Source organism: Corapipo altera, unplaced genomic scaffold (assembly GCF_003945725.1).
Source record: "Corapipo altera isolate COAL_440 unplaced genomic scaffold, ASM394572v1 45, whole genome shotgun sequence".
NCBI classification, from domain to species: domain Eukaryota; kingdom Metazoa; phylum Chordata; class Aves; order Passeriformes; family Pipridae; genus Corapipo; species Corapipo altera.
Window position 1 is genome coordinate 6,798,915 of NW_020884877.1, and position 16,683 is coordinate 6,815,597.

Consider the following 16,683-nt stretch of genomic DNA (forward strand, 5'->3'; position numbering starts at 1 on the left):
TGCTCTATTCATTCCTTTGATTTTGAACATAGCTGTGACTCAGCAAGCCATGCAGAAATATGTGTTTAAATTGCAATGGACTTTGGGACCTAAGCTGTGAGAGTCTTTGTTGTGAGAGCCTTTGCCAGGTGAACTGCTTCAGGGAACATCTGGCTGTTTCGGATGCAGAAACAATTAAGAGCTTTCTGCCATGCTTTAAAATAAAACCTGTGATGCTGACAGGACTTTAGCAGTCTAAAATTCACTTTGGCAAAACATGTAGCTTTGTAAGGATAAAATGGATTAAATAGGACAGCAGTCACACACTTCTAGTCTGTTACAGAGAGTATTTTGTAATACAGAAGGAAAAATTAGCAAAGACAATCTAGTCATAGTGGCTTAGTAGAGGCTGATTTCAGCAGTCTGGATGTTCAGAAATGTCACAATATACTTTTAGGGGTTAGCTGGGGGACTGCTGAACAGATCTTAATCCAAAGCAAACAAATACCAGTCTGCAACCCAAAAGCAACCAGAGAGGAACAATTTCTGTCTGACATGCATGGTAAACCATTGACCAGTTCATGATTACCTTCTCCTTGCAACTGCAGAAGAGAATGCAGAACTTAGCTACTTCCTCCTTGCTAATGAAATTGGAAAATCAATTTCCATTTGTCTGTGTAGGAAGGTAAACAGGCTCTCAGCTTTCCCTGTGGTTGTGTGTCCTTAACTTTAGGGACTGTTCCTCTGAAATTTATATGCGAATAGGCAAAGGCCTTATACTGTGAACAAAGTGCTGGTGTCACTCTTTGGGTTTTCCTTTGTTTCATCTGAGTTAGTATTCTTGAGATAATAATGTTGTTTTCTGGAGAATGACCACAGTGAAACTGCACTAGTGCTGCTCAGAGGGTTTGATTGGTAACTGGCCAGTTACTGTAACTTGCACCTAAGACCCTCTTGCATGAATGGATAGAACAATTTGCATTGCTTAGGTTTATCTTTCTGCACATCTCAACATGCTGGCTAGTTTGAGCTTAAAATATGTATTTTAAAAATGGGTTTGTTTTAAGTGGGACAATTGTATGTGTAGTCAACAGTAGGGCTAACAGCAAGGCTTAGGTAATTGCCTAAGCTTTCACAGTAGTGAAGATAAGCTCTTAAAAATGATAAGCCCTGTAAAAACAGGTAGGGGCACCCCATGTGTTGACCAGAGCAAGAAAGGAATGAGGAGTGTTTTTTTTCACAGAAGTCTCCTGTAAGGAAAGAGCAGTCAAGTAAATCAAGAGTAAATTAACTAATTACCTTTTTTTTTTTTTTAACTTCCAGCTGTTTTTGCAGAAGATAGTCTATTGGAGAGGATAGAAAAATAGGAACAGAAACTGGAGTCATTCACAGTGGTAAGATACCTTTTATATCTCTGTTTGCCAATCATTCAGACAGGAAGGTTCTTTACTTAGAGGTCTATCAGTGCGGGAATGAGAAGCCAGGAACTTTGAGGGCTTCTTTCACCAGCGCAGTGCAGCCTATTCGAACATCTTGGAAGCTGAATCATGTAGAAATCATAGAGTGTCTTGGGTTGGAAGGGACCAACCTGGACCTGAACATTCCCAAGGATGGGGCAATTTCATCTTCAGAGTCTTTCACCCCTTCAGATAAATTTCTCCTTTATCTTCTTTCTCTGTGTCATTAAGCTGGCCAGCTTATATTATACTGTCCTACTACTTTTCCTCATTTCCCCCCTCCCCTCTTTTGTAATTGCTCGAACCACTGTGAAGGTGTAGCATCGTTTGCAGCTGAAAGTTCTGCCTAAGTGGTGTTCTGAAGTCATATTGTACATAGCCTAAGGTGATGTTCACAGGGTAGTGGGAAAGGGCAACTTTGTTGTAATAAAAGCAAATGGATTAGATAAACACAGACTACAAAACTGATAAATGGGATCTCTGTAATTGCCTCATTTTAGAGCTAGTCTAAACCCCATGGTTTTTGCCACTTGTTTCAAAGAAAATATTTGTTTAAACCTATCAAGTAATTCATTTTGCTGTTTTGTCTGAAAGTAAGCAGTTTGTCCAGCGTGTTACAAAAGCCTAAATTCAGTCTGTTCCAAACCTGAATCTAACAAGTGGGCTAATGACCTCATCATTCTGTGAAGTTCTAATGGACCATTTTTTTCAAATGTCTTTTAAGGTTCTCCAGTTTACTTGCAGCTTAGGACATCTGGACTGTGGTTCCTATGAATAGCTTCCTGAGAAATCTTCAATGAATCACTTTATGCCTCAATTTTAAATCTGTAAAATGAGATAACAATACTCCCGCACTTAAACGTGGGTGTCAGGATGCTAAATAGATTATGTATTGAGGTTTATGAAGTGCTTAGTCATTATAATAAATAGGCTGAAGGAGAACTCTTCTCATTTGCACGTGTTACTCACTGCATGCACCCTCTTTCTTTGGTGGAGGGCAGTTATGCTGTTTCCTAAGGATTTCCTTTTTGCTTCAAACTTCTTTTACACAGAATTGCTACATGGCAAACTTTCAAAGCTTTTGGTGGTGGAAAGCTCACAGGGAGTGGCTGAATAGAATCAATCTGGTAGTTAATAATTCAGCATGCTAAACTCAGTAGTGGTGAGCTGTGTGATTTCCTCAAAGGAAAGAATTAAAAATATACGTGACCAGAGTGGTTCTTGTACATCTGCTGATTGCAAGTGTGGCTGAGTACATGATGAAATATTACTTGTCTGGCTAGGAGCTTTATGTAGCACAACTAAAGTGAGTCATGGGGTCAGTTGATGACCAGAACTTGGGCTGTCAGAAACAGATGGCCTGCCTAGAGAGCAAGATACCTTGGAAGCATCTCCACCCTTGTCAGCAATGTTGTACAGCACAAGGATTTCTCAGAAGCAGTGCTGTGATTTCAGTGAAAATATGGTAGTTTTTCAGCTGCATTATCTTCCACATCAGAAAAATGTCTTGTGGCTCTGAGAGTAAGGAAACTTGCTGGCTTGTTAGTGAAGGTCCATATTTGTGAATCAGATCCTATATTTGGAGGGGCAGTAGTAGGGAGATAGGTAAAATCCTCAGACTTGCAGAGGGGCTAGTTTTTCAACTCTGAGAAGCCTTCAGGTTGCTAATAAAAGATGGCTGGTGTGTGTAAATGTTCCTTCTGGACATGAGGCCAAAGTTTTTAATCAAGTCAGAAAATCTTTTTCTGTACTCTCTCTCTACTTCTTTACCCCTTGGTAGAATGATAATCTTCTTGAGACTGTAGTTGGGCTGAGGATTATACTCAGCTCAGATATTTGGATATAAAGTGTCCTAAAACATCTAGAGAAATAATGAAAATTTGTAGACACTGAGTACTGGGGCAAGTTCTAGATCAGAATTTGAGAAGAGAATAGTACACCAATCTGGAATGGGTTTTCTGTTTGACTTGCTGTGGTGGGTTTACCCTGGCCAAGCAGCCAAGCACTCACACAGCTCCTCACTCACTCCCCACAGCAGCTTTTCACAGTGGGATGGGGGAGAAAACAGGAAGAACAAAATCCAGACAACTCTAGAGATGAAAACAGTTTAGGGTTAGTAGGTGAAGAAGAAAAGCTTGGTTCAGGAGGTAAAAAACAAGCAGAGCAAAGGAGATGGCACATCAGGTGATGGCAGACCAATGCCCAGCTGTTCTCCAAACAACAGCCAACTTTAAAACGAAAAAACCCCATATTTTTCTTCCTCTATCCCAGTTTTTGTTCCTGAACTTAAAGATATATTGTATGAAATATCCTTTTGGTCACTCTGGGTCAGCTGTCCCAACTGTGTCCCCTCCCAACCTCTTGCCCACCCTCAACCTGGCTGTGGAGGGGGAGAACAGGGGTGGCCTTGACGCTGTGCAAGCACATCTCAGCAGTAGTCAAAACACTGGTGTGTTGTCATCACTGTTGTAGCCACAGATCCAAAGCAGAGCATCATATGAGCTGCTATGAAGAAAGTCAGCTCCATCCCAGTCAGATCCAGCACAACCCCAAATCATAGTGGTTTTTTTTTTTTTACTTACTAATGTAATACTAAAAAAAGAATTATCAGAAGAACAAAATCCTGTTGTAAAATATTAAGAACAGAGTATTCTTGATTAAAAAGGTTTTCTTGTATGTGCAGATGTGACATTTTTGTTACAATCATGCACACTTCTGAAAGAGTTCAAAAATACTCCTAAGAATGTGCTGAAGTTCGTTTTTCTCTGAAAAATGTCTCAAAAAATTTGTTTCATGGAATTCAGTAGCACTTAAGTGCTTGTCTGAATAGGGCCTGCATATTCAAGCTGACTCTGTCCTGCAGGAGGAATTCTGGAGAAAGGTCTGATGTTCACACTGGGCAAATTATCTCCAAAATGGGTAGTTTGTTAATTCCCTATAGATGCATTTTATTACTGTCTGTATAAATATGTAATTTTGTGCCTTAAATAATCAACTCTACAAGTGTTATTTATCATGAGACTGGACAGATAAAATGCTTTCAAAATTGAAACATAAAGAATTAGAATTATGTGATTATCCTAGGAAATGGAAAAACAACAAAAAAAATCTGAAATAGGAATGAAATCTTAGTTCACTTCTTAAAAAAAAAATCAGGGACATTACTGTCAATGTCCCTGTTCTTCCCTGCAACACCTCATTTTTGGTCATGTGTGCTGCTGTCAATGAAAAAAAAAATGGCAGCTGTGTGATGCAAAGAGCAAAGATAATTCAAATTCAAGTTCACTGATTACTTTGATCAGTATTAAAGTCTGAAAGTGAAAGCATGTTGAACTTCGACATATTTTTTAGAGGGAATAATTGAGATTAAAGGAGACTTGAGTTCTTGAATTGATTCTTTACTTTTAGGATATTTGGTCTGCTCTGTTATTTCTACCCCTTCTTCATTGCACTTGTTAAGACAGATAAGCATTTGTTCATGGTGGTGAAAAGCATCACAAAGCCTTTGGTGAATGTTCAAGGTGGCCACCTTCAGATCTCTTACTGGGTTCGTCAGTTGATGCTGTCATTCCAGGAGAGAGATGACATCATGGGATTTGGTTGGTCACACAGTAGCCACAGTGAAACTGAGACTTCAGCGCCTTCATATAAGGTGTTATGCAATTTCTCATGACTTTTTAACACTGAAGCACTGATTTGAATGCAACTTTTCTTCAATGATGGGGAAGACTGAACATATGCATGAAAAGGCAGGCAGCCGGTGAAGGCAGAACAAAATTGCTCCCTTCCAGTATGTTCTGAAATCATTCATGCTGTAAAGGTTCATGATTAGTAGTTTTTCCTTGCCAGTGATAACTTCCATTTTTTTATTCTCTTTATGGAGCATGCACTCGGAGTAGTTTGGAAGAATTGTGGATATCTTTGTCCTCAGCAGCAAAGGAACAAATGCCTTCTCTGAGGGCAGTAGGATGGAGTGTGTATTCAGCTAGAATGGAGGATCAAGGCAGTAATTTGTGCCCTGTCTAAAAGCAGGGTGTATGTGGGGAGAAAGTGGTGAAAGAGTTCTTGTATTTTTCCTCCAAGTACACAGCTCAGGCAGTTTAAAAACAGCTAAAGCATTTCCCTGTTTGCTGTGCTCTGATTGTGAGCAAGGTGGCTAGACTATCTGATTGCAGCTAATGAGCAGAACCCCTGGAAAAGTAGTGAGGGATAAAATTCAGGTCTTGGAAAAACTCTACCTGTGTCAATATTATTGGGAACTCTGCATATTTAAGGAAGGCAACCAGTGGACCTGAATCTCATCCTGGCTTCTCATACATGGGTCTTTTTTTTTTTTTTTTTTTTTCTTTTTTCATTGTTGGAGAGTCCAAATACTGAGCAACTACAAGGCTCTTCAGCCAAAATCTTTGGTTCTCTGGGTGCCAGTGACAGAGCTCTGTTAGCCACAAAATCCAGTCACAGCTCACACATGCTGCCTTCATAGCCAGCCCTGCTTGTTTTGGTGTATGGCTAAATTGGAGATATGAATTTGTGGCAGCTCTGACTGTGCTTTTGTCTAGGGTAAGAAATCTGTATGAGTGACTGCCAGAACTGCTCGTTATGAATGAAGATGATAACTTCATGCATGGTGTCATGAAAATGCAGTCAGACACTTAGGAAAAAAACCTAGGTGTTCAGGAGTCACCTTTGCCTTTACTTGGGAAGGCTCTAGAAGAGTGAAGGAAAGACATGACTGATACAGGGCTTTACTGGATAAACGCTGAGGTCAGCGCTTCTGTGTTTGCACAAGCCACAGTAACTTCCTGCTTTGTTAAGCTGAACTTTGCTTATCCCAAGTTTTACTGTGGTTTGGGCTCTCTGGGAAGAGATAACTAGCTAATAGGGAATTCAATTAGCTTTTTGGGGAAGTCTTGTTCAGCAGATGTTTGAGAAATGTTTCAGTTATTCTGAGGTGGTGTCACCCACCCCAACAAACCGCCTGTTTGACTGGAAAACTCCTAGCCAGCTCAGCTTATTGTCTGCCAGTTCTTGCTGCTTACAGAATGGTTAGAGCAAGATGAGGTACTGGGAGTTTGACTTGCTTAGTATGGTAACTGTTAACCAGCATGTTTCTTTGATAGTGCCTATGTGCAATATATGAGAGCTTGTAAGTGCTATTGTAGTGTTCCTCATTAACAGCAATGAGAAGAAAGATTTAGCAGTTTTGAAGGGGCAGTTTTGAAGTTCACATACAAAATGTGCTTTTCTGTGTGCTTATGGTCTATTGACCCTGGCTGGGTGCCTAGTGCCCACCTAAGCTGCTCTTTCCCTCCCATCTCTGATAGGGGGGAGAAGACATAACAAAAGGCTCAGGGACAGATCACTCTGCCATTACCATCACAGGCAAAACAGACTAGACCTGGAGAAATTAGCTTAATTTATTACCAGTCAATAAGAGTAAGATAATGAGAAATAAAACCTAAATTTTAAAAGCCTTACTACTAGCCCTCCCTTCTTCCCAGGCTTAACTTTACTCCCAAGTTCTCTAACTCCTCCCCATAGCGGTTGCTGGTGGATGGGGAACGGGGGTCATGGTCAGTCCATCACATGTTGTCTCTGCCGTTCCTTCTTCCTCAGGGGAAGGACTCCCCACACTGGAGCAGGGGAAGAGTGTGTGGTCCTTGCCATGGGACACAGCCCTCTGTGAAATTCTCCAACATGGGGCTATCCCATGGGCTGCAGTTCTTCAGCATGGGTCCCTTTACAGAGGGTGCAGTCCTTCAGGAACAGGCTGCTCCAGCGTGGTTCCCCCACAGTGTCACAAGTCCCTTCAGGAACTGCTCCAGCGTGGGCTCTTCTCTCCGAGGGTCAGCAGGTCCCTGCCAGGAGCTTGTTCCAGCATGGGCTTCCCACAGGGACACAACCTTCTTTGGGACCCACCTGCTCCTATGTGGGGTCCACCACAGGCTGCAGGTAGATCTCTGCTCCCCTGTGGACATGCATAGGCTGCAGGGGCACAGCTGCTTCACCGTGGTGTTCACCACAGGCTGCAGGGGGATGTCTGCTCCGGTGCCTAGAACAACTCCTCCCCCTCCTTTTCCACTGACCTTGATGTCTGCAGAGTTGTCTGTCTCACATATTCTCACTCCTCTCTCTGGCTGCAATTGCTCCTGCTCAGCTCTTTTTTTGCCCCCTTCTTAACTATGTTATCCCAGAGGCACTACCATGGTTGCTGACAGGATCAGCCTTGGCCAGAGGCGGGTCCATCTTGAAGCCAATTGGCATTGACTCTACCAGACATGAGGGAAGCTTCTGGCAGCTTCTCTCAGCAACCTCACCAGTGGCCACCCCTCCACTACCAAAACATTGCCACACAAACCCTGTACAGCATCTAAAATGTGCTGGTATCCATGTTTGCCCAAGATAAATGGACTTGGCATCCTTTAGCACAATGAGAGTTTCAGCTGGTAGGGCCTTGTGGTAACTGCAAATGAGAGCTTAATTTGATGCTTTTGAACACTAGATTTTGTGGAGCAAATAGTATATTTACATTATCCTCCAAAGCTGTGTTAAATATTCATCTGCAGAAATTCTGCACGGATGCAAAGTAATAGTCTGTCTAACATGCTACAGATTTTATCACTTCATGGACTCTGGCATGCCAAAGATCACTTCCATTTTTCACTCTAGAGCTGAAAAATGCTCTAGAGTACGTATCTATGCTGTACAGTGTAACTGAGTTCAACTGTCTTTGAGAAAAGTACATTCAAAATAACACATACTTTTATTTTTTTTTAAAATGTTCCTCAACAAATAAACAAAATACCTTCTTTTTATTCTCTGGATAAAATTACTGCATTTGCTGGTCCACATGTCCTAGCTAGTCAAACAGCTTTATCAGGATTGCTTTTGCCAAGTTAAGAAATCTGTAATTTTTTTTGTAAAAAAACTGTTATACACCTGGCTAAACAGGAACCTTGGTTCATGCATGTCAGGCAGCACTTCATACGCTACTGCCCTTCAGAAGCAGAACAGTTCTCTGGGATTGTCTCCTGAGTATTGGGGTGGATATGAGAGGGAAGACTGGTTAAAGTGCCTTTGCATATTTTGGCAGTACACAGTCTGCATTGACTGTGCTTTTACAATTTTGATTACATGGGGTAATGTGGGCTTCAGCTGAAAAGAATAATTTGTTTCTTTCATGTTTTTTTTCTCTAAAAAGTACAGTTCAAAATCCAGTAAATGGTATAATAGCCACATATTTAATGTGTAATAGTAATTAGGTTGAAGGACTGTATGAACAATAAGTAATTATAGTTTAACTTATTTATATGCTTTTGTTGTTGTTTCCAGGAATACCTTTTGATAACATAGAAAATGGATGTTTTCTTTGGCAGTACGAAGGTGGGGGAGGAGAGGAAGACTAGCATTTGTTGTAAATCTGGGAATACTAAAATGTCATTGGCAGTGCTTCTAATGTAGTGTCTGACTCTACAGATACTGTTAACAGGAGAATACTGCTGGACCTGTGTGTTCATTGTGGGTATAGATCAGACCATTTTAGTAAAGGAACTTGTAAACATTTTTAGAGCTTTTATATACATACATTTGGTGTGTATATGTATATGTATATACATATATATAAATGTAATAATTTAAAATACTGTTCAAGGAAAAATTAGCATCTTCTTCAAAGGACCTATATGGGTGACTCGGTTTTAGAAAATGAAAGGCTGCATTTAGTTTCAGTGTTTGACTTTGGAAGGTTCAGACTGCTGTGGCACATTTAAGTCAGATATTTACTTTCAAGCATATGCACAGCCTCACTGACTCATAAAATCTGCTTTGAATATATGTTACTCACCTGAGGCCTTGCCGCATTAAGGCCTCTTCAGGTCTGTCTTGCCTCCAGTTGAGTACTTGGCTTTATCAGCTCTCATCAGAAGCCCTTTACTTCAGGGAGTTCTTTTAGAGCTCTGTTAAAGTTCTTCCTTTTCTCAAACTCACCATAAACTTGCCAACTCGTGAGTGTTGTGCTTCCCTGGGTGCTTGGCCAGGCAGCTCTGATGACTGATCCTTTTCTGTCTGCACCAACCTGCTGGTAGAAGTTTTATTCCTTGTGATAATTTTATTTCTTAACATCGAAAACAAGAGTGAATTTGAGCACTTCCTAACATTCACTTTGGTCCTTCTGTTCTTACTGTTTAGAGAAACCCCTGTGATTGAGGTGAGGTGTGCTACCACTTTACATACTTCACTGTTAGCATTCCCATGCCATACTCTTCCAGCAGTCCACATTTGGGCAACCGCAGAAGCAAATGAACCGACGCTGTCTCCTGGCATGCCATTCTGAGCTGAAATAGGAGCCAGTGTAAATGACTTAATAGCTCAAGTCCCTGGCTAGAAAGACTTGGAAGATAATACCTCATTTGTAAAAACTGAAAGTTAACCTTTTTTTTTGTTGCAGGAGGGTCATGCAAATATAGAATTTGAGTAGATTTTTATTTTTTTTTTACTATTTCCCTGCTCTTTATCAGTATGCTTGGCAAGATTCCTTCAGGCACTTCAGGAAGAGCAAGACACTAATGTTTATTTTGGCCAATCTTACTATGGAAAGTGAGTTTACTCAGTCTGAATTTTTTTTTTTCCAGATCCCCCATCCCTCCTTCCTGCCTATCAGAGAGGATCATTTTACTGACCATGTAGCTGAATCCATCTATTGTGAATTGGGCTCTGCTCTACCAGCGTAATATATGTAGTAAAACTGGGAATTCAGTTTATGCTGAATCACAGTGATGCTCTGCAGATGCTCCTCTAGGATGCCAGCCAGCAGAACATAGGCTCTAGTCTCTCAGCAGAGATTCCCTTGCAGAGTGGGGAGAGTATAGAGCCCTGGGTGCAGTTGCCAAAGTGGAGAATATCAGGAGCCAAGGAAGTGGCTACTTTATCCTGAACAGCCACTGGCAGTTGTAGTGGTGATGGAATGATGCTGGGTTTCTTGCCTTTGGACCTCTAGAGTGAGGAAATGCCTTTGCTGGATCTTAACTGGTTCTAGGAGATGAACACAAGAATGGCCCAGGGTTAAAGTACACTTCTAATGTAGCAGAAGACAGATTTGGAACAGGCACTAGACCTTCAGTATCTGTAGGCTGGGGGCATTTCCTTGTCACTAGGCTGCTGGGATAATATTTTTGGTCTCTGCCATTTGAGCTGTTTCATTTTTTTTAAATAAGCATTTATAGGACAGGACTCTTCATTCTTTCAGAAGTTCTGATTTAAATGAATTGATAATTCCCTACTCTGAAATTAAAAATAGTTGGGAGACTTTGTGCCTTATCCTATTTCAGCTTTTTAGTATTTTTGTAGTTTAATATAGCTTCTTAATGTGGTGTGGAGTCAGTGCCATTGAGTGTTCCCTTCATAGATAAAAGGGTGGGATAAACTGTACGGGTCAAAAAGAAGAGCACTGGGAAGTGCTGTCACCTCAGTTTAGAATTAATTGTGCATTTGACCACTCAGATCCTTTCAGCAATATATCTGACAGTTGTTCAGGTGACAAAACCCAATGGATAGGGAGTTCAAACACATGGTAGTATGTACAACCATTTAGGTGGGAAACTGTTGACTTCAGATTACTGGCACCAGCTTCACATGGCAGGTTGTGCAACTTCAGAAAAGCTCTGGCTTGAAAATAAATGTTTGGCTACTAATCAGTATGATAAAGAGGATGGGAGGAATTTTCAGAGGTTGTTCTTAAGTCACTTGAATGTTCACCAGGAAATAGCTTTTCTATCCTGTAAATAACCTTTCATGGAAAAGCCTGCTACTTTGCAACAAGACTCCCTTCCAGAAATTTGACATTTTTTGAATCTGAATTCCTAGGTTTTGTTCAAGAGATGTACTGTCATGTGTGGTTTGGGGTTGTTTTTCAGTGTTTAGAATGCTGTGTAGTTTTAAAAATAATGGTACCTATTTTATTTTTGTGTTTATTTTACTTAAAATATTATTATTTCATAAAGCATTTTATTATATTCATTGTTTCCACCCACTGCTACTGGACTAGAACTATTCTTGGAACACTCCAAGTTAACTAAACAAAAAAAACTTAGTGGAAATAGCATTTCTTGGTATGTATATGTGCCTATATACATATCTCTATATATCAGCACTTACAGAATGTCTACTTTGTACTGGTACCTGTCTGTGCAACATAGATACGTTACTCTACACAGGACTCCCACGTCCCCTTCTGTAGCCTGATTCTTCATTCCATTAATTTACTGTAAATAATGCAGAGCTGGCCTTTCTTTATACATTTGTATGGGTTTTTAAAATTGACCTCCTTTGCTCAGATGCAGGATGAAGTTAATGACCTAAATATAAACTACCCTTTTGGATCCTTCTCAGCCCAAGGTATATTCTACAAAGTTACCAGGGTGTTATACTCAGAGGTCTCTGGGATGGTAACTCAGGTGGTAACTGTTACAGGGTGTCAGTCACTTGCCATGAATGAACATCAGCTAGTGCAGTGACACCAATGTTTGGGGAAGCCACACTGAAACTTGTGTTAAAGAAGAGCTTAGCTTAGGACAGGCCCAACATTCAAAGACTGTACAGCAGGAGGATTTGCAAGCAACCTTGCTTTTGTAACAAGGGTGTGTTGTTGTCTGTGGACCAGTTACAGGAAATACAACCAGAATCTTGTCTGATGTCTGTCAAAAGATAGGTTTTATTACTGAATACTTGTAAACTGTTTGGATTAAATATTAATGGAGTTTGAGGAAGATGCAAGTCCGAGTATCTTTCTTCTGACCTTCTCTCAACCTGATCTTGATGAAGGCTAGAACATTCCTCTGCAGGACTCTCTTACAGTGGAGGCTGCAACACCAAGTGCGTGGAGGACCTGAGGATGCATCACACACCACATCTGTGTGAAAAGGTGCCTGTGGAGCCCACATAGGTAGTGGTCTGGCTTCTCAGGCACTGAGACTGGAGAGCGAAGTGAGCCAGCTGACAGGAGAGCAGAAGGCACATGCTCTTCCCTGGGTTACATTAATGGCATCACCTCTGCTTAGGAAGAGGAGAGCCCAGCAGGGTCAAAGAGCAATAGGTTTTATCAGAATGAGGTACAGGACTTACTGATGCCTGTGACACTGATTGGACATGACAGTGTTTCTGTGATACCTGTTTAGAGCTTTTCCTGCCCTTGGCAGAAATCTGAGGAGGACAGGAGACAGAAGGATAGTGACCCAGGTGCTAAGGACTGTCCTTCCTTTCATATCGCACTCTCACCTCTGTCCCTTTTCTCTTTATAGCAGATAGTCCATGGTCTCTCAGATATAGATTTTATAGTGTTAAATAACATTACTGAATTCCTGATTTAGGTTGGATATTAGAAAAAGATTTTTCACCCGGAGTGTGGTTGGGCACTGGAACAGGCTCCCCAGGGCAGTGGTGAAAGCACCAAGCCTGACAGCATTTAAGAAGTGTTTGGATGATACTCTCAGACCCATGGTGGGATTGTTGGGGATGGTCCTGTGCAGAGCTAAGGGTTGGACTCAATGATCCTTGTGGGTCCCTTCCAACTCAGCATATTCTGTGATTCTGTGAGAACTCACTTCTTTCTCAGATTGTAATGTCTGTCATTTCAGAAATCCTCAAGGAGGAGGTGATAAACAATGGGGGACCATATGCCTCTTTTCTGTAGGAATCCAGACCTACATGTGGAATCAGTGAGACATTTTATTTCCTGCATCATGTTTCTGGCTCTGCAGCCCGTAGGTTTCAGGCAGAGTGTGGTGACCATTAGGGAGTCAGGCTGCATTAGGTGAGCAGAAGGGAGAATGCAGAGACAACAGCTGCATTCTGTGGTTGAGACAAGCGTGACCAGGGGCGGTAGTTGGACTGGGCCCTGCAAAGGGGGAATATTCTGGAATGTGTGTGCACTCACGTACATATGTTTATGCAGGCATTTGAAGAAAAGGATTCTAAAGGCCTCAGATACCATGAAACTTACACTTGGGCACTTAACTAGCCTGAAGGGGCTAATACTTGAACTTCTGAAAAGCAGGAAATAGCAAATGATGGTGTGGATACAAAATTTCTCCATACAAAAAGGCAGTAAACAGTACTGGGAAAATACCAGTTACACTTTACGTTGTTTTTACTAAATGTGTTCATATCTAATGACACAGAAGGCTAAAAGGACAGCTGGGAGGACACTTGTTATTATAGCCTAGATGCTCCTGATGCTGGTTATGTTTATGCATTTATTTTTTAATTATTATATTTATCCCTAGACACTAGACTACAGCAAATAGGAGATCATACCCATTGCTAATCGCAAGATAGTGAAGACAAGTGTCTAAATCATGCTATTTCTGTAGTTTTGCAACCAGTGGCAGGGTTTTGTGCACAAGTAAGGACACTAATTATTGTAACTCATAATCATATGCATGCTAATGTTTGCCCTTTTGGCCTTTGACCTAATGTAAATTTTTCTTCCGCTATTTAAATAAAATCAGTGTGAAAACAAAAATAATTCCTTTCTGAAATACTTGAATTTTTGAATCTTACAGTTTTGTCAGTCTTTTTGATACAACAATATTAGCTTAAAATTGCATCCCAGCCTTCATCTGCAGTTCTCCAGTAGCATCTCTTTATAATGAAAGTCAAAGTGAAATGTGAAATGGAGGCCATGTGTCTCTGATTCTGCTGGTTTTGCCTTTACCTGGAGCACAGCGAGGTCTGCAGGCAAGACAGTGTAATCTAATATATATAGATAGATAGGAATCCCATTTCAAAATGAGATGTAATTCTGTAGAGAAAGTAGAAGCGGAGAAGATGAAAGCATAGCGCAGGCTGCTACAATCTCATTAGATACTGTCATGGTTTAATCCCAGCCAGCAACTAAGCACCCCACAGCTGCTCATTCACTCCCTGGTGGAATGGAGGAGAGCTTTATATGCTGAGCATGACATCATATAGTATGGAATATCCCTTTGGTCAGCTGTCCTGGCTGTGTCCCCTCCCAGTTTCTTGTGCCCCTCAGCCTCCTCGTTGGTGGGGTGGGGTGAAAGGCAGAAAAGGCCTTGATTTGTGTAAGCCCTGCTCAGCAGTAACTAAACATCCCTGTGTTATTAGCGCTGTTTTCAGCACAAATCCAAAAGACAACCTCATGCTGGCTATTGTGAAGACAATTAGCTTAATCCCAGCCAAAACTAGCAAAGGTACTTAGCGTTTCCATCCTATTTTTTGAAGGTGGCTCTAAAGTTGTGGTTGCTTTGTTCGTCTCATACCTTGCGTGCTAGCTTCTTGGAGCTGGAGGATTTTGACTGAACTATTTGGAAATTAATTTTTTTATTTCATTTTTAATTAAAGATAATTTATTCAAATCCACATTCTAACACTTCTACTTCATGAACAAATTTGAGTGGCAAAGTTGTAAACTATAGTTGCTCTGTTAACAGAGGAAGCATATTTGGTGGCTGGGGTTAGAGAAGCATTGGCAAGGTTGCTGCCAGTTAGACATGGGATTCTTACTGTGCTGGGTTGGGATTACCTTATAAAAGGAAACAGTTGAAGTGGGCAGATGAGGAACTACGTCATTTTTTGGGGTGTAGGAAACTATTAATCCATAAACCCACAGCTAGGAAATCTTTCCAACACCAGACTATTGTGTGCTGTTTCGTGGGGAATTTTCTGTTCCCCGTTGCCAAAGTTGCATCTCCAGATGTCAGAAATGGTGGAACAGGTGTCACAGACAGTCTCCACTCTGATAGAGCTTACTGACACGATATTTTCACTAATCGTATCTTTCTGGCAATCTTTATGCTTTCATAAACTCCTTTCCCCCTTTGTGTATTTGCAAGGAGATTTGTTAGTTTGTTTGTTAGAAGGGGAGCATGTTTCTTCTTTCTCTGATACAGTTTTGAAGTCTGAAATTTAAATGTGCCTGGTTTTGCAGTAGGGGTAGGACTCGGAACTGTTCTTGTGATTCTTTGCTTCTTTAGATGCAGGCAATCCCAGCCATGCAAAACACTGTATAAAATGGAGTGTTTGTCAACTTTACCTGAAGGCCTGTCTAGCTGGAAGGTGTCTGTGGGCCAAGCACCTCCAAAGGTGGTACAGCTAGGAAGGTGGCAGGCATTCTCTGGAACTTGAGTACAGAAGCAGTGGGATTTTAGAGCTGCTTGGAGACAGAAAGGAAACTTCTGTAAAGGCTGGGCAAGCAGCCATATACTGAAGGCTGTGGCAGGTGAGCTCTGGCATATTTTTCTGCAGTGGTTAAAGGCTGTTTCTGTCCGTCTTCCCTGCTGGATGTTGCTGCTTGCAGTTAAGGTCAGCAGGATAGAACATGTGCCAGCACCTTGGATGCCCTGGTTCAGGTTTGTGTTAGCTTAAACCTATGTAGAGTAATATGAATTGCTTCATTTGGTAGGGGGGAGAAGTAAAACACTGCCAAAACTAATCCAGTCTTCTCTGCAGCATTTCTTTGAATGCTACTGAAATGCTTCATTTTACAAGGCAAGTAAAATGTCTCATTTGGATGTGTGTATTAGATAGAGAAAAAACACCCTTTTGTCAGTATGTGAGGTCAGGATGTAACAAGAAACGTGAGAGTGATTTCCTGTTCCAGGTAATGCATTTGGAAATTTGTATCAGAAATTAATGACCCATTTATATAAGGGCTTTTGTAGTTTGGTTGGGGTTTTGGGTTTGGTTTTTTTTTTTTCATTCCTTTTTCTTGGAAGTCCTCTTGGCATGATATGCAGTGACATTTCAGGAGCACAAATACAAACAAGAAAGCTGACATTCAAGCTGAGAACCTCTCATATATACAGTATGTTTTGTGCATTTAAATTTAGTGCTGGTGTTAGCTTAATCTTGGCCACTGCAGAAAATATTGTGTCAAAGATCTTTTTCCAAACATTCCTTTGTGTGCATGCTGTTGGTGACATGCAAAGTACTGTTGTCCCCTGCCTTTATGGCTCAGTTGAGGGCTGTATTTTGATGTTCCACAATTCAGACAGAAAGAAGCTTCTCTGACAAGTTCAGGATGAGAATGTAGCAACTCAAATTTAGATCCTAGCCTGGAGATAAAGCTTGTAAACTTCAGTGGGACTGTTTTGTTTGTGAAATTATTGATGTGCTACAGTCTTTTGTCACAGGATTAGAAATGAAGTAATTGTTCAATACAGAGATTAAAATACCATCAAAGGAAAAATACTAGTTAAGTCAATAAATCAGTTTATGCTACAATGAGAAA

General features: G+C 41.0%; 1 protein-coding gene across 3 annotated transcripts in view; it reads left to right on the forward strand.

Annotated features, from left to right (window-relative positions):
* SPATS2L (spermatogenesis associated serine rich 2 like) overlaps positions 1–16,683 on the forward strand; it is an 81,385-nt gene that overhangs the window by 17,347 nt on the left and 47,355 nt on the right. The window contains exon 1 of one of the 3 annotated variants that reach the window (XM_027636577.1): positions 1,294–1,373. The exons of 1 other annotated variant lie outside the window; for it this stretch is intronic. The gene's annotated coding sequence lies outside the window, so the exon portion shown is untranslated. Of the gene's footprint in view, positions 1–1,293; positions 1,374–14,526; positions 14,645–16,683 lie in introns of those variants that run through there. One more of the 3 variants, XM_027636578.1, reaches the window with a different exon arrangement.